Source organism: Notolabrus celidotus, chromosome 3 (assembly GCF_009762535.1).
Source record: "Notolabrus celidotus isolate fNotCel1 chromosome 3, fNotCel1.pri, whole genome shotgun sequence".
Classification (NCBI taxonomy): domain Eukaryota; kingdom Metazoa; phylum Chordata; class Actinopteri; order Labriformes; family Labridae; genus Notolabrus; species Notolabrus celidotus.
The window spans coordinates 18,074,138-18,096,148 of NC_048274.1; the positions used below are offsets into that span (position 1 = coordinate 18,074,138).

The 22,011-nt window shown below is 38.9% G+C and overlaps 2 protein-coding genes across 4 annotated transcripts in view; one reads left to right on the plus strand and one right to left on the minus strand.

Moving 5' to 3' along the window:
- Positions 1–22,011, plus strand: part of cep89 (centrosomal protein 89) — a 77,543-nt gene that overhangs the window by 37,585 nt on the left and 17,947 nt on the right. The window lies entirely within an intron of this gene.
- The window catches only part of zgc:165481 (uncharacterized protein LOC100073327 homolog), a 28,980-nt gene that overhangs the window by 6,508 nt on the left and 461 nt on the right, over positions 1–22,011 (minus strand). The window lies entirely within an intron of this gene.

A 22,011-nucleotide genomic window follows, 5' to 3' on the forward strand; every position in this document is an offset into this window, starting at 1 on the left:
GCCTTCTACTTTAGAAGGATGGGAGGCTGATATTGGGAGACGACTTCAGAAAATATACTTGCACGTTTAGATGGTAGAGCGATGAACAACCTGAAAAGCTTGACAGGCGTTTCAGTATTTATAAAGTAAAAGGTCTATCTCATTTCATCAAGCTGCCCTGTGTGTTACAACACAGTTCATAGTTAACAGAGCATGGGACATCATCCCAGCTTTAACTTAATTTGTTACTCAGGATGTTTGGTTTTGTGTGCATGTATTTTGGATTTAGTTTCTGAGAACACCTGTGTAATAGCTAGCCTTTTAAAATGCATCAGGGAATATTACTTTTTATCACACAAATAGTTGACAAAATTGAAATGATAATTCTGTTTAGCCAAAAAGTTTTCAGACAAACTTGCACAAACAAGATTACAATGTTTCATGCTAAACCAGACTCTCTGGGCATTCTGCTACTAGATATATTCTCAGGCTTTTAAATGTATGTTTGCTCAAACTATGTTAAACATCAATGATTTTCTTATGGGTTTAAAAGGGCACAAAGCAAAGCAGCTACTTACCCCATTGCAGTAATTATGTCTGACCACAGAAGGATAAACTAAACAAATGCACACTTCTATTTAGGAGACACGTTTCAGACTGCAATGGACTGCTGTAATTTTAGAGTGGATTTACAACACCATCTGACGACATTTCATCTGATTGTCTATTTATTATCACAGTAGATAACAAGGTGAAAATATGCGCTATTATCCTGTTTTAAGTCAAGACAGCATACATTTACCTGAAAGGTCTAGGTACTGAACATATGCAATGTTAAGACTGTGTCTGTATTGACCTGCAAACCCTGTGAGGTACTACTTATCCATAACGTCTGATTATGTTTGGTGGATATTATCTGAAGCTCTTCAGTGTAAAGGACTGTATGTCTGAGCTGCGATCGGCTTCTTTAACAGATACAAGGCCAGACTGTGGGACAAGCTTTGCATGGCTATGGAGGTTATGAAAGAAGTGTGATCACACAAAAGGGACTGAATGAAATGCCTGTTATTATCAGTGTCATTGTATATTATATTACCAGATGAAGTCTGAACAAATTGGACAGCAGAGTGAGTGAGAAACCCTCTCTGCTTCAGATACTGACATCAAACATTACCCAGTGGTAATGCTTGTGTACTTTGTAAAAGATATATCCCAGCAGTAATCACATTGGTACTCTGACTGCTCTGATTGTTTTTTTTCTGTGTACATCCAGCTTAACATCTGGGGGATATATTTGTGTGTTCCTTTTTGTATTTCTTTGGCAGCATATAAAAAGGAAAATTTAGCCCTTTCCCAGAGACTTTGACAGAAAAAATAAGCACGTTTCTTAATAACCCTTTAAAAATTGACTTACTTTTTGCAGTTTTGTTTCTTATATCTAGTTGACCAGTTTTAACTGTAGGAGCAGATTATGATTGAATTGGTTTACATGATACACAGCGGGAAGAAACAGTGTTTCCCAGTATTACATTTTTTTCCTGCCTTTAGATTTAGTCAGAAAGTCATCTCTCAGTACTTTGTATATTTGACACAATATGTATCAAGTCAGTCTCTGTTGATTCAATCTGCAATCATTTTTACATTACTGCATTTTTGCTGGCTGCAAATACAATCTTAAACATTATTTATTAATTGCACTGAGAGGCTATATCTGCAATGTTGCACGGATACATTGTGGAGAATGAGCAGTCAGCCCCGACACCAAAAATGTTTTGTAGTGCTCGTGTTACCTCCTCTCAATATGGCTGAATTTGTTGGCAGTTCCAAAATAAGATCTGCCAGCTGTTCTCCACAATTCCTCCAACATAGACCCCTTCCCTGTGAAAAGTCCTGATTTTTTCCCCCACTTTTCTCTCAAATTATTAATTAACTCATCAAGTTTGTTCAGGATTGTATACCCAGCCTAAGTTCTGTTGTATGTCTTGTTAACTACTGTAAAATCTGGAGCAATCTGGGGTTTTTGGGGCTCTGATTAAACTGTGTTCCTGCATGGAGACTTCTATTGTGTTTCCCAAAGTACAGTTTCTATGCAAATGATGTGTAGCTCTCTCTATAACGCCTGTTATTGCCATCCTGCCAGCTACTCATACAGTAGTTGGGATCAACCTATGCGGATAGTTGTGAAAAGAGAAACCCACTGGTCATGACTCTTGTGATTTTATTCTGGTATATTGACACTGGTGTCTATGAGGCGGCTCACCTTTTAGATGACAACAAAGGGTAGTGAAAGTGTTTTGTACAGAAAGTTTTCCAGTAAATAGACTTGATTTGAAACCTGCTCATATTCTTGAGCATTCTGGTGAGGTGGTGAAGGTCTTGTACATTTGGTCATGTGTGTCCTCATGAAGAATCATCGTGGAAGGTTTTGAAATCAGACGCCCTGTTCAAACAGAGACTCTTTCTTTTGCATGTCACAAAATCAAAGCTGTCATATCTGCCTTTGTGTGTGATCTCACATAATGTGCCGGCATGATGGAACGAGAAGAAAAGTGCATGTGTGACACTGACAGCTGAATCAATGTCCGATCCTGATGGTTCCAATTTACAGACATGTTTGGTTTCGTTACCACCTCCACCGATGGTTATGTGAAAGACACAAGAGTCTGAAGTTACCCTTTGAGCTTTTGTTTAGGTCCAGGTTTATCAGATTGTACCAAAGAGTTAGTAAATACCTAAAAATGTCTTTCATGAGCTTTAGTTGAAGGATCTGTTCTTCCTGCCCATGTATTCCCGATTACTTCTTACTTTACCTCTACCTTTGGTCAGCAACAAGTCCCCCACCCACCAGAAAGATGCTATATAAAGAAAAGCTTGTCATCCATTTATTCATGACCATGAAATATAGATTAAATAGGTGGATGTTGGGCTGGCATTCGCCCAGTAAGCCTCTCTGTGACTTGCTGACTGTTAAATATTTCAGCTGCCAGTCTGTTGCGTTAAAAAGCCTCCTGAAACATGTCAGAATGATGTCAGAAAAATGTCAGAAAGAGGCAGCTCCCTGAGGGCTGAGCTGAACATTTAACCCCTGAAGTTCTTGACAAATAAGTATTATAATGACGGGCATGGCACTGGGAAAAGAAAATTTCAGCTGTTAAAAAAGAACCCTGTGGGGTTTACAGTTAAAAGAGGTTTGCAACTTTCTTTACCACACAGAATAACTTGAGTCAATCTGCTCTGGACTTCAGATCACTTCAGCTTGTTTCCTTCTTTCTTTTGCTCTTTTATTTTCTCATTACTGCCTTTTATGCCTCAGTTCCTCTCCTGTCAGTATGCCTTTCATTAAGTTAAAAAATTGCAATAGATACACACAACAAATCTCTATTTCTCCATTTCCCTCTCTGGTGTCTAAAAAAACAATGAATCATGTGCATGTTACACTCTTTGTCAATTATTTTACAACAGGCGACAGCCATTCGTTTACAAAAAACCCTCCCGCTTTGTTTCTTTGCACGTTTTTCTGATTATTGTCTAGCAGCGTGTTAGGTAACCATTTAGCTGTTTGGGTGCTATTAAAAGGCACATTTTTAACATGTAAAGAATGCTCACAATATTGATTTGTGTGGATATAGCTCAACATTTCTGTGAGTTTAGTTATTACCTCACTGTTTGCTAACTAATGCAAGATTTCTCCAAGGAAGGAAGCATAGCTGTGTGTGTGCCTGGCTATAGCCTGTTCCACCCTCATTAAACCATTGCTGGACCAACTAGATAGTTAGTTCAAAGCATTTCAGGGGCAGCACAACCACTACTAGACTGCTCTTTTGCAACAACCTGTCCTGATTTTCCATTCTGTATTTTCTGCCAGGCTCTCCAATTATTAACCTATAGGTGTTACTCCAGCTCAGCATTGGAAGGTATATGAAATCTTTACGATGGAAACCTGTTGGGATGAGCAGCCAGAGATGACATAGTTTCAGTACATGAAGAATAATAATTTTTATTTCATGTTGTGTTCTGTTTGAGGAATGCTTTAGAGATCCATCCCAAAAAACTTTATACGTATTGAGTTTCAGATGCTACGATATATGTATCAAGATATACACTGATTTTGGATAATGACCATACACAGAATTTCCTACAACAGCTGTTCTTTTTTCTTGTGAATAACAGCAAAAGCATAGTTAATGATCCCGCAACACAAACCACTTTAGAGTCAGGCCCCTACAGCTTATGGGAGAAAATGAAAATACTATAGCTATATCAAATGCAAATATGATATTCTCTAATTTTCAAAAGAAGAAAGGCATTTTCTGTTTCCTCGATAACTTTTACTTTTTTACAATTACCCAATGCTGCTGGAGGTCTGGATCTTCCAAATGTGAAATGGTATCACATTTAAGGTTTGTGGCTGAATGGCTGAGGGAAGATCAGTCTTCCACATGGCTTGACATAGAAGCTGCCCAGTGTAGTTGTTCACTCTGAAATCCTTTATTTCTCATAGTTCCTGCCTCAGCAAAAAAACAAACCCAATCGTCCTAAACAAGCTAAGGGCATGGAATTTAGCTAGGTCTTTGGAGGGTCGAACCAATTTAACATCTCCCCATACTCCTATTCAAGGGAACCCTGATTTCCCTCCGGGTCTTGACGACCCTATGTTTAAGAAATGGCATGCTAAGGGAATAACAGTGCTAGGAGCTTTATTCACTGGCTCTGCCTTGATGTCTCTTACTCAGTTACAGCAAAAATATGACTTCACAGGCCTCACTTTCTTGAGTTTTCTGCAGGTGAGAGACTTCATACTAAAGCGTACAACATTAACAGTTAATACAGAAACCTCTCAAATCAAGAGGGCATTCTCACTTGGCCTTAGAAGACGTCTGATTGGCTTTTGCCATGGTTTCCTGAGATCAACTGCAACTCTTTATACCCTGGCCACCAAGCGGATGTGGGAAGCAGATCTTGGAGTGGAAATTGCAGATGAGGACTGGTGGAAAATATTTGAAAATGTGAAAAGAATTTCTGTATGCAACAAGGCGTGGTCGATACAACTGAGAATTATACATAGATTGCAAACTTCACCCAGCCTTCGTCACAAAATGAATGGCACTTTATCTCCTCTGCCTTAAATGTAAAGTTGATATAGGAGACTATACTCACAGTATGTGGTCCTGTTCCAAAATAGAACGGTACTGGTCGGGTATAGTAGACCAACTGAGTATAATATTTGGCGTGGAGGTTGAGCCAGACCCTGTTTGTCTTATTCTTGGCCTTCCTGACAGGAAGCTTGTCAATAAACATCACAAATGACTGTTTAACCTTTTAGCATATGCTGCAAGGAAAAACATTCTGTTATCCTGGATTAAGGAAATGCCACCAACAAAGAAAAACTGGCACAAAATTTTCATGCAGTGTGTGCCTATGGAATTTCTTATATGTATGCTGCACTCAACAACCGACACTTTTTACAAGGTATGGGATCTGTACCTACTGTATATTGATCCCAACCTAGCTAACACACTAACTGTGGGTTTCCTTAACAGAAGTGACATTGTCAACCAGGACACATAGAATCAATGAACTGCACCTTACCCTGAATATAGCCGTAATGGGAGTCATGTCTGCAAATGTGAAGGAGGGGTGCCTAACCGACTGACTTACCTTTTCATCTTCTTGGTCCACCTTTAAGATGTATAACCTGTTTTGTTTTGTGTATCTTATATTTTCTAGTAGTGTGTCCTTTTGTAAAGCATCTTAGCTGCCCTGTTTATTTATTTGTTTGTTTGTATGTATGTTTTTTGTTTGTTTGTTTTTTAATTTGAAAAACCCCGCTAGAAATATGACTGAAAAAAAACAAAAACTTTTACTTTATTGATATAATTATTACTGTAAGTAATATTCTGATTTCACTCAGCTTTGAGTCCGATTTTATCTGCTGCAAGAATGTCCGATGTTTTAGCTCTACGTCTTTCCATAGCTAATGCACTGTACTTTATGTGCTGAACCAATGAGTGGAGGTTACACAACCCAGCTCACAGTTATTAAGCAGCTGTTTTAGGCCTTTGTCATGAACATCCCTGTGTGCAAGTCTTTGCAAATAAGCAATGCTAGGCATAAAGGTACATTTGTGATCTTCTGAGCCAGCTGACATCAATGTCACTTCTTGATCACCGACCAATCAGAATCAAGAAGGGGCGGGACTTCTGTTATCAAATTTGTCAACATCAATGGCGGAGGTCTGTACGGAGAAGAAAGGTTATCACACTCGTTTTTTTTTAGGTACAATTTACGAGTTTAAAGCTGCTGCTAATGTCATGACACGATTCCTAGTTTTTACAGTTTCTTGATGAAATGTCATTGAATGAAAGCAAGTATGAAGCATACAGAGCACTTTAAACAGACTCAATGGTCACTTCTGAGGGAAGCCGTGGGACTACTTTTGTAGCCTAGCAACTGTAAACGCTGGTAAGAAGCGCTCTGAAATTGAGGTCGTGAGCGCTCCCAGCACAATAAACGACAGCAGTGGCCACAGCACCTCATTAAGTGTTTGTTCGGACAGCACACACTGGTCTTGAGTTACAGGCCTACCTGTTGTTGACAGCAGCTGTTTAGAAGAGTGTCTTGTTATATGTAGATGGAGGTTTGTAATGTTGCTATAGTATTTCACATTGTTTTTGCTTCCATATCACCTCCAGATTGCATGACTCATGTCAAGCTCCAGACTTCCTGGTGTCTGCAAAAATCTTAAATGATCCTATATCTTTGGTTTCAGTTTTACTTGTGCCCGCTCTTTTGATTTCAAGGTATGCACTGCATTGTGTTGATTAACTCCCACTGCAACCTATTGTCTTTATTTACTCTGCTCTGTAAGTGATGTGTGTCTCAAAACTGCCACCACAGCATTTGCTACAAGATCGATTCCTTAACATGTGCATCGATACACTTATTGACAAGAAGTACATGATGATTGATTGCCGTATTGATTCTTTGAATCAGTCCTATCCATCACTATAGCTGAAATAGAACATGGCCTTAATACAGGTAGGCAGGTGGCTCCACAGAGGGCTCAACCAAAGTTGTGCCTAAATAATTTAGAGCTGATTTATATGTAAGGTGTGATTGAGGAGATATAACAAGTAAGAGGGTGGAAAGTGTGATCATTATCAAATCAACTACTCTTTGTTTACCAGCCTCATCAATGTTCTTAAGTCCACGTACAGAATGAGGACGTACTCTAAAAAAACTGGTCTGTGCATGTTATTGTATGTTGGTATGTTGAATGAATGTATTGTTTGTGAGCAGCACTGCACTTATGTCCACAACAAATTTCTCCCCGGGGTCAATAAAGCTTATCTTGTCTTGTCTTGTCTTGTCTTGTCTTTATCTTATCTTATCTTATCTTATCTTATCTTATCTTATCTTATCTTATCTTATCTTATCTTATCTTATCTTATCTTATCTTATCTTATCTTATCTTATCTTATCTTATCTTATCTTATCTTATCTTATCTTATCTTATCTTATCTTATCTTATCTTATCTTGTCTTGTCTTGTCTTGTCTTGTCTTGTCTTGTCTGTGAAGCTTGCAATAACTTGTGTATGTTCTAATATGTTTCTTTTGGGGAGATTGATTAATTAAATGTTGTACTATCTGGCATTCTGAGTGGCTGGTTGACAAATATATTGACAAGTTGGCTGACAGATTTTTGGTCTAATGGGAAAATATTTTTGAGTATGAAATGTTTGGTATTGGTTTGTAAAGTTATCACGAAGGAGGAGAAACAACACCAAAGAGGAGAATGGACCAAAACTGACATTTGAAAAGATCACCTTTTCAAAGGAAACAAAGCGTAGGTTACACAAACATATGACAAGAACAAGTTTCTTAACAGGGCAAATTAAATGTTTAACCTTTGTGAAATAGTGCGAAATAAAAGAAAATATCAGGGGAACCCCCAAAACAAGAAGAAAGGAACTATCAAAGTATTTCTGTTCAGGGTTACAATATCCAACATGGCCGTGAAAATACCTTAACTACCTGCAGCCTGGCCACTTATCATCCATAATGGATCCATATTGACTGAACACACTCAAAGTACTCATTGGATTTATTTGCAAATATTTTTTTTTGTAGGGATTAGTATGAAACAAGTAAACAAATGATTCTTACTGTAGCATTTACAGTTCAAGTTTATTAGCATATCTTTATATCTGCACATCTATACATTATTACCTATTTGTAAAACCATCCATCCATTCATCCATCCATCATCTGTGCTGTGTATCTCATTCAGGGTCATGGGCGGCTGAAACCAATCCCAGCTGTCAGTGAGCTAGAGGCTGGGCTTTACCCAGGACAATTTACCAGCCTGTCACAGGGATGACATACTGTATAGACAATAGGGTTGACCCTGACTAAAGATTTGCTTAGTTGAATCTGATTCGTCAGATTTGTTTCTATAGTCGGCGAATAGTCAAATGTTTGTTTATTGCACAGAATTTTATTTGCTGTCCAGACGGCATTGGGTATCCCTCCTCGTTCTTTTAGCTTGTTCCAGTGGCCCCATATGGAGTTTTGCGTGGTCAGGTAATCTTTGATCTCACAGCCCTCTTCATAAAACTGCTCCTAATCTTCGTGTCGATTTTTAGGATCATCCAAAGTTATTTTTGCCCAACATTTTGAGCTGCTATGAACCTAGAAAGATTTAAAGGCAAGCTGAGGTATCGCTGCTCCACTGGTCCTGCTAAATGGGAGAAGTTTAAACACTTCAAAAGCTATTTTCAGAATTACATAAAGTATGTATAAGTCTATATTTACATCAAAATAGTCTTTATGAGACATGATTTTTACGGAAAACAGGAAAATGATATAAAATTAGACATTAAGCACCCCCATAGTTTGAATGGAATGATCCGTGTTTCATATGCAGGTGTTCGACTATGAGATTGGCAGTCAACTAAGGCTCTTTAAGACAGATCGTTGAATATTCGACTATTTGGGGTCACCTCTAATAGACACTACAAGACAGACACACACTCACATCTATGGACAGTTTAGATAATTAAAACCAGGAATCATCTTACTGTGAGGTAATGCAAACCACTGCGCCTGAGTAAAACCAGTTTGAATAATGTGGTGCCCAGTCATTAGATCAGTAAAGGTATGACTTAATATTCTTAAAATATCAGATTACTATACAGCTATTTATTTATGCCTTGCTCTGTAGCCATACATAGGTACGTGTAGTACTGCTACTACTATTAGATTAATCGGTTATGTTGTGGCCATTCACATCCTGATGATTCACACCGTCACATTCACATCCTGATGATTCACACCGTCACATTCACATCCTGATGATTCACACCGTCACATTCACATCCAATATACTCTGAGTCAGTCTCCCTCTCAGAAGCAGTCAGGAAGAAGTAGACCTCCCAAATACAATGACTGACAACATTGTCGATGTATTTCAGTATGTTCCCAATATACAGCCACTACAGCTTTTTAGCGGCTGTAGTGGAGATGATTTTAAAAGTTCAGGTCAGTTTGGCTGGATGTGTCAGAAACGCATCAGGCTTTCACTAAGGAGGTATGTGTTCTTTATCTGATCAACCTTATCGAAGACTTTGTGGCATCACAGGAGGGCCTGATCATTTGTGTCCCTGAAGATATGCATGTCAGATGAGAAAATGTGTTATTTTACTAACAACATACCCGCTATGTAAATGCTCAGTTTAACAGACGCTGGTGAGAATCATATGTATACCATCGTTAGGGATGTAAGGATATATCGCAAGACGGTAAAAAAACGATACAAATGAGGGTGGATTAAAATCGATTCAACAAAATTTGTATCTTGATATTATTTTTATACAGTAAAATGTGCTATCTGCATTATATACTCCACTTGTTCAGCATCACTAAGTCTCTTACGCTGCTCTCTTGTCACTCGCTGAGTGGAGGGGTTTTAAGTTTAAAGCATATTACAGAATCAGCTGACTGAGACGCTCAGCTGGGGACTGCAGCTGAGTGACAGGTCTCCACAAGCACTTTTTTTCTCCGACGCTGGACTGATTATGACCCGTTTGCGCTCCCGGCTGACACCTGACCACGTTTAAATGCTTATTTTTTCTCAATAAGAACGAGAAAACTGGACACTGAGTCTAAAAAATGATTCTGTTCAGTTGTCCTGTTGCAGTAAATCCACATTTTGTAGTCGGAGTCTTCACCCTGTGACCATGCGTCCATGGAGATTATTTATAAGCCTGCTCCACATGTTGATATTCAGCGTCATTAGAGAATCGTGAGTGAATCGTGGGTTGGGTGCATCCATACATCCCTAACCACCGTACAACCCTTCCATTTTCATGCTGGCCCTTAGCTCTCTTAAGAGGTCAACTTGAGGAGAATTTCCCATGGAAGAAAAATCAATGAAGTATTTCTTAAAGTAATTCTGCAAACCTCCACCAGTCACATCACTGTTTTTAAAAGCACAGAGGGCTTTGATCAAGCTTCTCTGTCTAATGGGAAACACTTTGATCATTCAGATAAAAGCAACGTGTTAGCTGTGTTGTCTCAGCTGCAGTCACTCTGAGCTCCAGACTGTTGGATCTACAACTTTAACAGCTAGAATCACACAACAGCCAATACTGTGTATAGATCTTGGCAAGAAAATGTAAATCAAGTGATGCATCTACCCGCATGTATAGCATTTTAAAAAGAAGAGAGTTCCCATGCACATTCTCTCCTTTAAAGATACCACTTACTTATTGTATAAACTGGAAGTATAGCTTGATGACTTGCTTGATTTAGGCTTCATCCACATGTGTACAGATTTTTCTCTCTATTTTCAAAAGAATCATGCCCACACCAGAGGTGTTTCTGAATATTTCTCTGTCCCGACGACAATGCAGAACTAGTTGATAATGCCCACACAAGCATAGAGTCAAGAATGGTGAGATCAAGCAAGAAAAGAGATTCAAACATTAGTAAGGTTAACAAGGTAGGTACTGCTTCACACTGGAATATGAAGTGAACAATTACCAGGAGAATATCAGCTGGGAGTCCTGCCTTAGCAAGTAGAACCACAACACCTGTAGTCGCCATCTTGGATTTATGGTAAATGTGCAAAACATTTAAACAATTGCTATTCACAAGCTGAATTTTGAAAGTGATTTGCTGTTAGACTACATAACTGTCAAATTTTACAATGTGCCTTTAAAATAAAAGCCTTAAATGATCCCCACCATACCATAGCTGAATACATATGTCAGAGTATGTGGCTTGAAGTTTATTGAACATATTTATATAATGTCTGTGTTAAATACTCAATTCTGATTGGTCAATACTTTATAGCAATGGTTGAACTGCAGATGATTTGTTTTACTGTAGGAAAAAAAGAAAGGCAAAGAAGAGTCGGGACAGAGACATCTGCTAAATGTAAGCTGGTGCATCATGTAAACACCATCAGTAATTACACAGTATGAGATGTGTGTAAGTACTGATAAATGGAGATGAACAAGCTGTGCGATGAGCAAGATAATGTATTGTGAGTAGGGTTGTTAAAGCAGGGGGATCCATTTAAGGTGAGATACTGTATTACCCCTCCATTTTCATGATGGAATCCTGCTCACCTTGTCAGGATTCCAATAACAACCCACTCAATATAAAGTCTTGTTTACAAAGCAGACAAGACTGGACACTTATCCTTTCCATTCTTGGTTGTTGAGGGGACCTTTGCTGTCAGAATATCTGCTTGGTCAGCCATCTCTTAACTGTGCCATCGATCCACAGGATTCTGTTCCTGCTGCTGTTTTCAGATCTTTAATCCTAGTCGGTAAACTGCCTGCAGCACAATTTTCCATGGAGAAAGAAGCTTAAAATGTACTATCTATGTATTTCTTTCAAAAGTAGCACATGAACTATCTTTCACCCATGGTATTTTGGTTAATAAATAAATAAATCTGATACTATTCATTGCATGAACGTTTTACTGGATGTGAAACTTTAATTTAAATTTCTTGAGTTTAGAATAACGAAAACTTTAATGATTACATACTAAACATTTAGAGCAACACAATGTACTGAATGAGCCCCTCTTTCTCAATAGTTAAAACTGGTTATAGGATTTAAATTTATCCTCAGGATTCAAGTTTTCTCCTCTCAAGTTGGGGAGCTGGGTTTGTTTTAGTGTGTTTGACATGGTAAATTGACTTACACTTATATACAATTTTCAAGTCTTTCTAGTCTTACCATATAAACACGAGATCATAGAGTCTGTGGGGAAAAAATGTCAAATTGGTTTGCTGAGTGCAGCTAACATTAGCAGAGCTAGCACCTTCAGTCCTTACGAAATGTGTAACCGTCCACATGCCTGGGTTGGTTACACATTGCTCCAGTTGGTAATATGCTGGTTCAACTGGATGGAGCTTATATACAACTTGATCTCCACTTTCTAGATTAAAAAACTGCCGAAACCTGCTGTACTATGAGAAACTATCTGTCATATGGGCTTGTCTAACTACATCCGAGTGGTAGGGTATTACAAAAATGTACCAGAAGCTATTAACCGAGCAGGGGTTGGCAGCATTACAGCTTAGACACATTGTTATTTTGGGCCAAGATTAATAAAATAATTAATATTTTGCTTAATAAACTAGGTGCTCTGATGCCGAATAGTGTCACTAGGTGTGACATTTGACCATTAAGTCGACTAAATACATACATCCCTGGTAGATACAGAGTAGTGGGAAAATGTATCTAGAAACAGATTTGTTAGCTTTATCACACGATCACATTACAACTTGCTACAAATTACATTACAACTATTATCATATTCCTGAAGTAACAATGTTCATCTGATTTTATCCACTGTCCACCAGTGATCACTGTGATCAGCTTTACTTCATGGTATTATATTTGTGTATTCTCACTCCTTCAATCCTTCAAAGCACATTTCTTTCAGACTCCATTAGGAGTCCCTGTTGCTCCCATGGTGACATTATGATGCAGTACACCTCAACACTTTATGTTTGGTGACAGAACCCACGGGCATCACCTGATTAAGCGAAGCACTGTCTGTTTGTAGATATCTGCTGGGAGTTTTACAGCCTGTACAGTTTACCATGAGCGGATCCAGTCTCTTCATCTCGTCTTTATTTGAATTCATTTTCACTGACAGTTTGGATCAATCTATATCTCAGTAAATTTGCCTGTGTTTGCCAAGCACTGATTTTCAACTGTTGTGCTTTTGGTCTTATTTTAAATTAACAATGAAAAACACATTAAAACTTAAAAGCCACACATGTACAAAAAGAGATAGCCCATAGAAAATGAAAAGCTGATAGTAGTATGGCAGCATCACACAAAGAGGAGCCCGTGAAGTTTAGGCAAGTAATACTAAAAAATGGTTAGCAAACAGCCAGGTCAGGGGGATACTTTCCAATCAATTATCTTGATCATTGAGCACTGTGAGGATGGAGAAAGACCAGCAGGACACTTTATCTACCTGTATGATTTTACATATTCAGAAAAATAGTCATGAAAGTTATTGATTGAGCTTTCCTGGTATCTTCCTTCAACAGAGACAAAAATAGACCAACATTAGATCCTTCGAGTTGTTCTAATTAGATGTAAAATGCACCACACTGCACATTGCTCTGATTGATACCATCAGGGCTGCAGCATAAATATCATATCTGAAAATGTCAGACATGCCAAAAGCATGAAACAGAGAAATGCATTGGTTTAAGGGACACACTAAAGTTTTCAGATCTGTTGTGAACTGTTGATAGAAAAGAGATAATAAACCTTAATTTTAGTCTGGATTGTGTTAAACTTCTTCAAATTTTCTTTCATAGTTTGCTCTGAGTTTGCAAAATGAAAGATCTGCCAGATAACCTAAAGATGCCTGAGGTATATTAAACTTGCTTAGAAGTATTGATCTCAGCTGCTGGTCTATAACATGAAAACATCACATCATTAAACAAATTAGTAAAACCGGATTGGATGCAATTTGACAAACCAAGCAAACGAATGTCATCAAGACAGCATGCAATAACTCAATGTATCTGGAGGCTGGACAAGACATCAGAAGCATGCTGCAAATCCACAGTGCAACAGTCTTTTTGAAAAACTTTTGCAGCAAGCCCCTTAATCTCATTTTGCTACTTCCCCATAAGCTTCAGGATACTCCCTGCCAAATTTCATGACTTATGCAATTATAGTACCTATACATGTGCATTGACGTCATGTAGCCAAAAGCATTTTTCAAAAAATCTTTCTTTTGGGCTCCCCGACCAACGGCTCTGAGTTGGGAGTGCTCATTACCATCTTGTGATGCCCAAAGGTATAGGCTAACAAAAAATAATAGTGAAACATAGGTAGCAAAAAACATCCTGAGGGCTGGACCTGGATCCCGGCCTGTACTACATGACGGCAGACAAAGATACAAAGACCTACACCCTGATTACAGTCTTTGCATTTATTTCAATGCTACGTGCACACAGATGGACGTGCAGACATGTTCTTGTCCCATAAACAATTCTCCTTCTTCAACTCAAGCTGTTCTTATTTATCCTGTTACCTGTTCTTCCCAGTTTGCACCAATGATGTTATTTAAAAGTAACAACCCCAGCTCTCTGGCTCGTGGTGACTTCACATTTGTTCACCCTGACTTTACATGGAGTTTTGTGCCGGTGGAAATACACCTTATTTTTATGTCAGGCTCTGGGTTTCACATAAGTTATCTGCTTTGTGGTGTAAAGTTATTGATTGCGCGTCTACTGTATGTTCTGCTGTGAAACTGCTGCAGGTCTCTTGTTTTCTTCATCCATATCTTAAATCTGCTTCTGATTGGGTGGAAGGTGAATCAGCTCGTAACACAGTCACCACTGTATCCAAATAACGTTGGCAGCCCTGTGCACTGTTGTACAACACAAATGTAGAACAGCATATGTTGGCAGAAGAGATAGCAGTAACCAGCTGCTATTTGTACAGGCTGTTAGACTGCCAACAGATCTGCTCTGCAGGAAAACACAGTATAATTCAACATAGCGGAAAGGTTCTGCTTGTTATTGAACTTCTAATTGATTACATGTCTGAGAAGTGATAAACAAATAAATGAGAAAACAGCCAGGAGGGTAAACACAGATTCAAGCCATTAGACTCTTTACAGCTGCAACATCCTTCAACACCACCTGACCTACTTAATACCTACAAACTACTTGGCAAGCATTAACAAATCAAGGCTTTGCCGGCCCTTTGTATAGCTTGACAATTCAATCAGATTTTACAACAGCTCTCCACATCTTTCATCTGCACAGGTACACTTGTGTTTACAGTTTGCTTTTGCTCATTCCCAGCCTGACTGAAGCGGAACCAGACGAATCATTTGTCTCATTAACAGCCAGAACTAATTGTGACATTGACGTTGACATTGGCAGATGTCTGTGATACTTCTGAGAAGAGGATCTGTGTGTGAAACTGTGACTGATGTCTTTGTTTGTCTTCTATTTACAGAATCATCTCCCTCATATTTTTCAAACCAGCAGAAGTCCTGCTTCTTTTACTTTGTCTATCAAACATCCTCATGGTGTTATTTTTTGAAATTTCAAGCGAACCTCCAGCAGATGGTCACACACCTGTGGATTATATTTCCCATAAGAGCTTCACTTCTCTGCAAAGGTCAGAGATTTGCTCCGAGCTAGAAATCAGAGTTAGAGCGTGGAGTCAGAGTCAGGAAAGAGGTGGAAAACAAGATGTATTTGACACTGAGTTTTCAACTGCACACCTCTAGCTTCGGAGGAGAAAAGCAGTAATTTCCCACCTATTCTAAGCTTAGGGAAGATAGCTGCCTGCCTGTAAAGGCTTTTTCTTAACCTCCTCCTGCTTTACTGTCATGACTCTTTATGGATTGGAACCTTGTAACTGCTCAGAGACTCACAAGATTCAGCTTTGACTGCTGGGAGACTAGCAGACCAGCACAATCATGCTTGTTTTATTGGACAATGGTTAGCCATAGAAAGCCAACGAGTAGGATCACTGTGGCTCTGTAATGTTTACTGGGAGCTATGCAAGTTAACTTTCTTTTGCTCTACAGCAGACCTGTAGCAATACTGTGTCTTCCATTCAGTGCATCTTTCTGTTGTCTTCATTTGTCACACTTTTCTCCCATTCAGTAAACCTGCGTGGCTCTTATGAGATGCTGTAAGGTCAGGTGTGTTGCTGAATTCTGCCTGCCCTATAGAACGCCTCCTGTGTTTTCTTCTGTTAATGAGTAGAGACAATTTCCAATTTCAACTGAAAAGGTTATTCTGTTTACACAATGAATACGTTATATCTGAGAGGAGACACCTATTGCAGCATGGGATTAAACATCATCTGGATTACATACTAATGAGTTGGATTAAAGGGTAAGATGTTGTTAGCGTGCTTGGGGGGTGTTGATTAAAATAGCAGCAGGATGGCAGATAAAAAAGAGGAGAATGTATAAACAGTAGCCTTCAACACAAGCACAAGATGTACTCTGCATTCAGAGCATTAATAGATTGCTGCAACACAAGCTGTATTTTAGCATAAGGTGGGACATATGGCAGCGCTGATACCTGAATGGCTTCTAACAGGTGGTAAGACATAAAAGAACCATTTAAGGTGGCTTCTGATGTAAAAACAAAATAACCATATGATTTGTCATTTAAGAAAATTACATATGGGATGTGTTTCTCATAGATTTATCTTGAATTCTGAATTTTCCGTCCACAAAACGTACTGTATGTAAAAAATGGGGAGATAATAAGCTGCTCAGTGAAATGAGGAGAATTACAGAATGTCTGGAGACTAAAATGTGATGGGACTTTTCATTTCTAATTAGCCATACTGTTTGTATCAAGCTTGAGCTCGCCCTGTTGTTTGAAATTGCCAGTGGTAAGCCATTATTGTAGTGTTTATTTTCAGGCTTTTCATGCACTCCAAAGTAAGATGGGACACTAGCCACCTGATAACGATAACAAACACTGCTGTGCTAATGATATGATATGCTTATGATCTGGTTTCTAGTAGCGCTTTGTTGCTGTATGTCTAATAAGGGCTTTATCCAAATTTAAAAAAGCAGCACTATTAAACTATTTAATAAGGAAGTAGTCACTTTTTGTTCAAACTTATCAGCTGGGCTGCACAGCATCCCCCCCCCCCCCCCCCCCCCTCTCTCTCTCTCTCTCTCTCTGTCTGTCTGTCTGTCTGTCTGTCCATCTGTCTGTCTGTCCATCTGAGTTTTACGCTCTGTCTGTCACATACAGTCAATGGTCTGTCACTTTTTCCTGTATTTTTTTTATGATGCCGTTCACATGCCCGAATACCGGAGTCAAGCCTGAGAGCAACTTCTTCCAAAATTAGAGTGTGCAGACACTGCAACATATCCAGTGTTTCCACAACAGCATCCATCTGTAGGCTCCAGGTCACCTCACGTAAAAGATGCTTTTCTGGGGTCTTGTCCTGGAGGATATTTACATTTCCTAATTTCCCATAAAAAATCCCTGGAATTTGAGAGGGAAGACCAAAATACACTTCCAATGATTTCAAACATTGAACTTACATATAGAGAATGGATGATTACATTAATACATAGAAACAGACCTACAATAAAAACTAAGCACCATTTGTTCAACAACATCTTGCTTGGAAGTCCAGTCTGTTTCTTAATACATATTTAAGCCAGTTTAGAGTGCCGACGAATCAAAAGACGTGTAATAGTCGGGGGCTGCTTTTCAACTGAGTACTACATCAGGGATGTGTATTATATTTTAATTGTGCTCAGAAAAGCATGCATGGGGAAGCAAGTGTTATTAAGAAAACATCTTAAATACCACGTCAGGCCCCGGCAGGATAGTAGAAAAAGAAAATCCTGGTCTGCATTGACTTTGTATTGTTGTTGTTGTTGTTGTTGTTGTTGTTGTTACTGTGTGGAGAAGGTCAGCCAGCCTCTAGGCTACAGGAAGGGGGGATATATTGTTTTGGCTCCACTCAGCTCAGCATGTTGCAAGGGCTAAATGTCACTGCAGCAGCTGAGCTGGTGCTGGAGCCCTGCTGCCTCCCTGGGGGGTAGATGGAGATTCAGGCCAAGTTCGGAAGAATTTATGCATCCCAGATTATATACCCGAAATGCCAATCCATTACTCAAAACAACAAGGACGAAAAGAATGCTAGGGATTGCCATGTCAAGGTATTAAAAGTCTGGGAAAGGACTAGATGTAATTGATCAGCTGCCCCTGCACTCACAACATTTGCTGAGTCATCAACTATACGACTTTTTTCTTGTTCTTCTGTGAACCTAAAATTCTGTTGTTAGACAGCTTCTATAGTTTGACTTGATTACCTCATGCAGCAACTACAATAATATACATTATTAGGTAAAGAATATGAATAGCCTGGATTACTCTGGAAAGATTTTGACTTCACCTGTAATCCAAAATATCTGAAACATAATGACATCATTTTAACATTGAATGATACAAACTTTTATGCCAAGAAGAGCCTTTGGTCACACTATAAATTGGCTACTTTGATCACTCCAAGACATACCTACATCTTTTTCATAACATTGTAAGCTAGCTGGTTACATCTCTCTCTTTAATGGTTTTATGAAATGCTTTGTGAACTTCATTTGACACTGAGAAATTCAATTAAATTACCTTTGCTTGTAAGGGAACGCTCTTTTTAAAGCCATCAGTCTGTGGCCATGAAGCATAGAAAAGAAAATAGCCTGTCATTGTTGCTGGCCTCTAACCACATCAAACTGTAGCTGATGATGTATGTTGACACCTAATAATCACCCAGATGTTCCCCTGTAGAGATCTGTTACTGGTAGGAGAGGTGAGCATATCACTTCTGCAGGATTAAGTGGGCTGACCTAGATGTCCTGTGCAGCTCTCCAGGATGTAAGACCTTTGTAAACCTTACAGAAAAACATGCTGCATGCATGTACTAGCCCAAACGTAGTTATTTTTCTAGCTCTATGAAGATTATATTCTATTAGATTTACACAGCTGTGTTGGGAAGCATCTCTCCTTCTTTGTCCTTTCTCTGTTGACCCCACACAAACATACCAGTCAATCAATAAAGGCCAGGTCAGTTACTTAATCAGTCAGATATATTAATTGTGACACAATGATTGACTGCTTATCTCACAGTTTGCATATTGTATTTTGCCAAAATACTGCTTGTAACCCATGGCTTCTTTCATGCACAACTTGGTGCCAAAATCTGTGCAAGAAACGGAATGAGTCACGCAGGGGGATCGATAATACCCGCATTTAGAGCTTAACACAAGACAGAGAATGAAACAATCTGGCCTCCATAGCTGACTTTTTTTGTGTGAATTGTGTCTCCCTATACACTCAGGAGGTAGTGAGGTCAGATATCTGGGTGAACCTCCTTATAGCAGATGATATAATGGATAATATATTCATTTAATGTCAGTGTTTTGTGTTCTGGGTTAAGGCATGCACGTACTTCATAAGGTCCTGACTGATGTTAAGGCCTGACTGTGTCTCTCATATAAGGCAGAGTCATAGGTCAATTGCTTCGACTCTTCTGCCTTAAAAAAAAGCTAATAAGCTCCTGTACTTAACAGTTGAACTTTTTTAGCATTTCAATTTGCTCACAGCTGAATAGCGTTTCCATTAGATGTCTGTTTGATCATGATAAAGTGCTCATAATTGCAACGTTACTGTGTCATGGTTCAGCGTATGTTCTGTGGTCTGTTATTATATCTGACGGAGGAAAATACTTATCACAAAGTGAATGAAATGTCAATAGGAGGAAGTACAGAGCTGCATAATGAATATACCAGTTAATCTCAGAGAGTGAAGCCCACTCTGTGGATTTGACCTGTGTCAGCAGTGTTCTAAGAGGTTATCGATCCATTATTACAACGGGCAACTGATCATTATGAAGATGGTTCAACACGCTTTGAAGTTTGGTCTGACTTTTCTTCTATGTGAACCATATTTTGACGTATTTCCTGTCGACTATCTTTTATCTCAGCCATTTGGAAATTATAGTTTAGATAGAATTAGCTGTAGTCACACATGGCCGTATTGTGGATGCTTACACCTGTCTCCAGCCACAAGCAGCTGATCTATATGCATCTGTTTATGGAAGTTTAACCACCTGATTACTACAAATTGAAGGTCTGCAGACTGTAAAGAGCATACTTTTGTTTTGCAACCATTGACTCAAACAGGGGAAGGATATACAGTACATACACATACTTGCATCTTCTCATTCATTACACAGCTGCTTAATCATTGATTACTTGTTTTTACTCAGTTCTTTGTTGTTGCTGTATTTCTCTGGATTCTTCTTTAAATTGGAACATATTTGTATCCTTTTTTTAATTTAGCCTTTAAAGCAAAGATTGTTTTAGCATATTGACATGCTCTCTAGTCTCAATTATAATGCAGGCATATACAATATAAACGCTTTTCGAGTGACTGAGGACTTAATACATTTCCTCATTAGTTATGTACTGGCAGTGTTGGAGATGATGCGTTACAAGTAAACTATAATGGTAGTTAACTTGTTAACTAGTTGAATATCCAAACATGATTAGATTCTATAAAGAGCCTGTTATTCAATGTTTTCATTGAAACAGCTGTGCTTTACAAACATGCATCTGCCCAGTTTTCTGTCAGATTGTCCCCGTTATAAAGAGCTGTAAAGATTATAGGCTGTAAGGCAATAGCTCTAGAATAAATTCTCTCTTAACTCTTTAAAGGCCGACAAACAAAAGGCTGCATGCCTTCGGGACAATATGACCTATATGTGTAACAAGTCGAGTGTTTGATGGGTTTTTCATATTTGTTAACACAAGAGTACTCTAACACATTACTTTTGTTTGCAATGCAGGAAGCAATTCATTATTGTATGATGGCAGTAATCTTATAACGTAACAAGTTTCCTTTAGAAGTAATGCTACCCAACACTGATAATAGGTAGTTCATGCACAGCACTCATAGGTCAGTGATTAAGTACATGTAGTCCTTGTTTGTCGCCTGGTAAGAAAATCAATTTCACTGCAGGTTTCCTTAAAATAAAATCTGTCATTGTCAGACACCTGATGCCTCATTGTTTTTTGATCCCTCCGTGTAGCATTTGACTAATTCTGAAACAAGGGATACAGAAACACAAGTCCCACGGTCTCTTTGATAGAGATTACTTAGTGAAGAAAAGAGCATGTCATATATTGATGCTTTTCCAAACAAGGAAAAACATCCACTTGAAATGTTTAGTCATTAGTTCTTGTTGCTCTCTGAGCACAATAAGCAGGAGCAGTTGGGGAGGTAAAACGTGCTCTGTGCAAAAGACTCCACAAATCCACTGTCGTCTGATCCGCAGTCATAATTACTTCATTCAAATAGGGAGGTAAGATAGCTTAAGTAATGCGGCCCCTTAGATAAAGCAGTATCATATTTGTGAGCTTTACTTCTCTTGTGCTTGCCTCCTAATTAAATCCTAGGAAGCCAAATCCTTGACAATCTTTATTATTTATAGTGAAAGTGAAAAACAACTTGTTTGTCTCCCCTTTAACTTGGGGACAGGGTGATAAACTGCTTTGCACAAAAGCTGTTAGATGGCAGCACTCTGCCTGTCCTCATATAGACCCTGCTTTCTCATCACCAATCTTTTTAACTGCAGCGCGCAGAGCAGAAATACGCAATACCTCTCCTCTCTGTTGGCTTTTGTGCAGCTACTGGTTCTCCTCTTTCTGTCATGTCTATTATTCTGATTTACCTGAACTTAAATTGTCCACAAAAAAAACAAATATATATAAATAACATATCTTGTTCCACTTGTATGAGTGTGTTAATGTGTGTGTGTGTGTGTGTGTGTGCGTGTGCGTGTACGTGCGTGTGTGTGCGCGTGTGTGTGTGCGTGTGTGTGTGTGTGCGTTCGTGCGCGCGTGCTTGTCTTAAGTTGTCTGCGTGTCTGCGTGTGTGTGTGCTGCACAGCCTGCAGTATTCAGAACCTTTTGC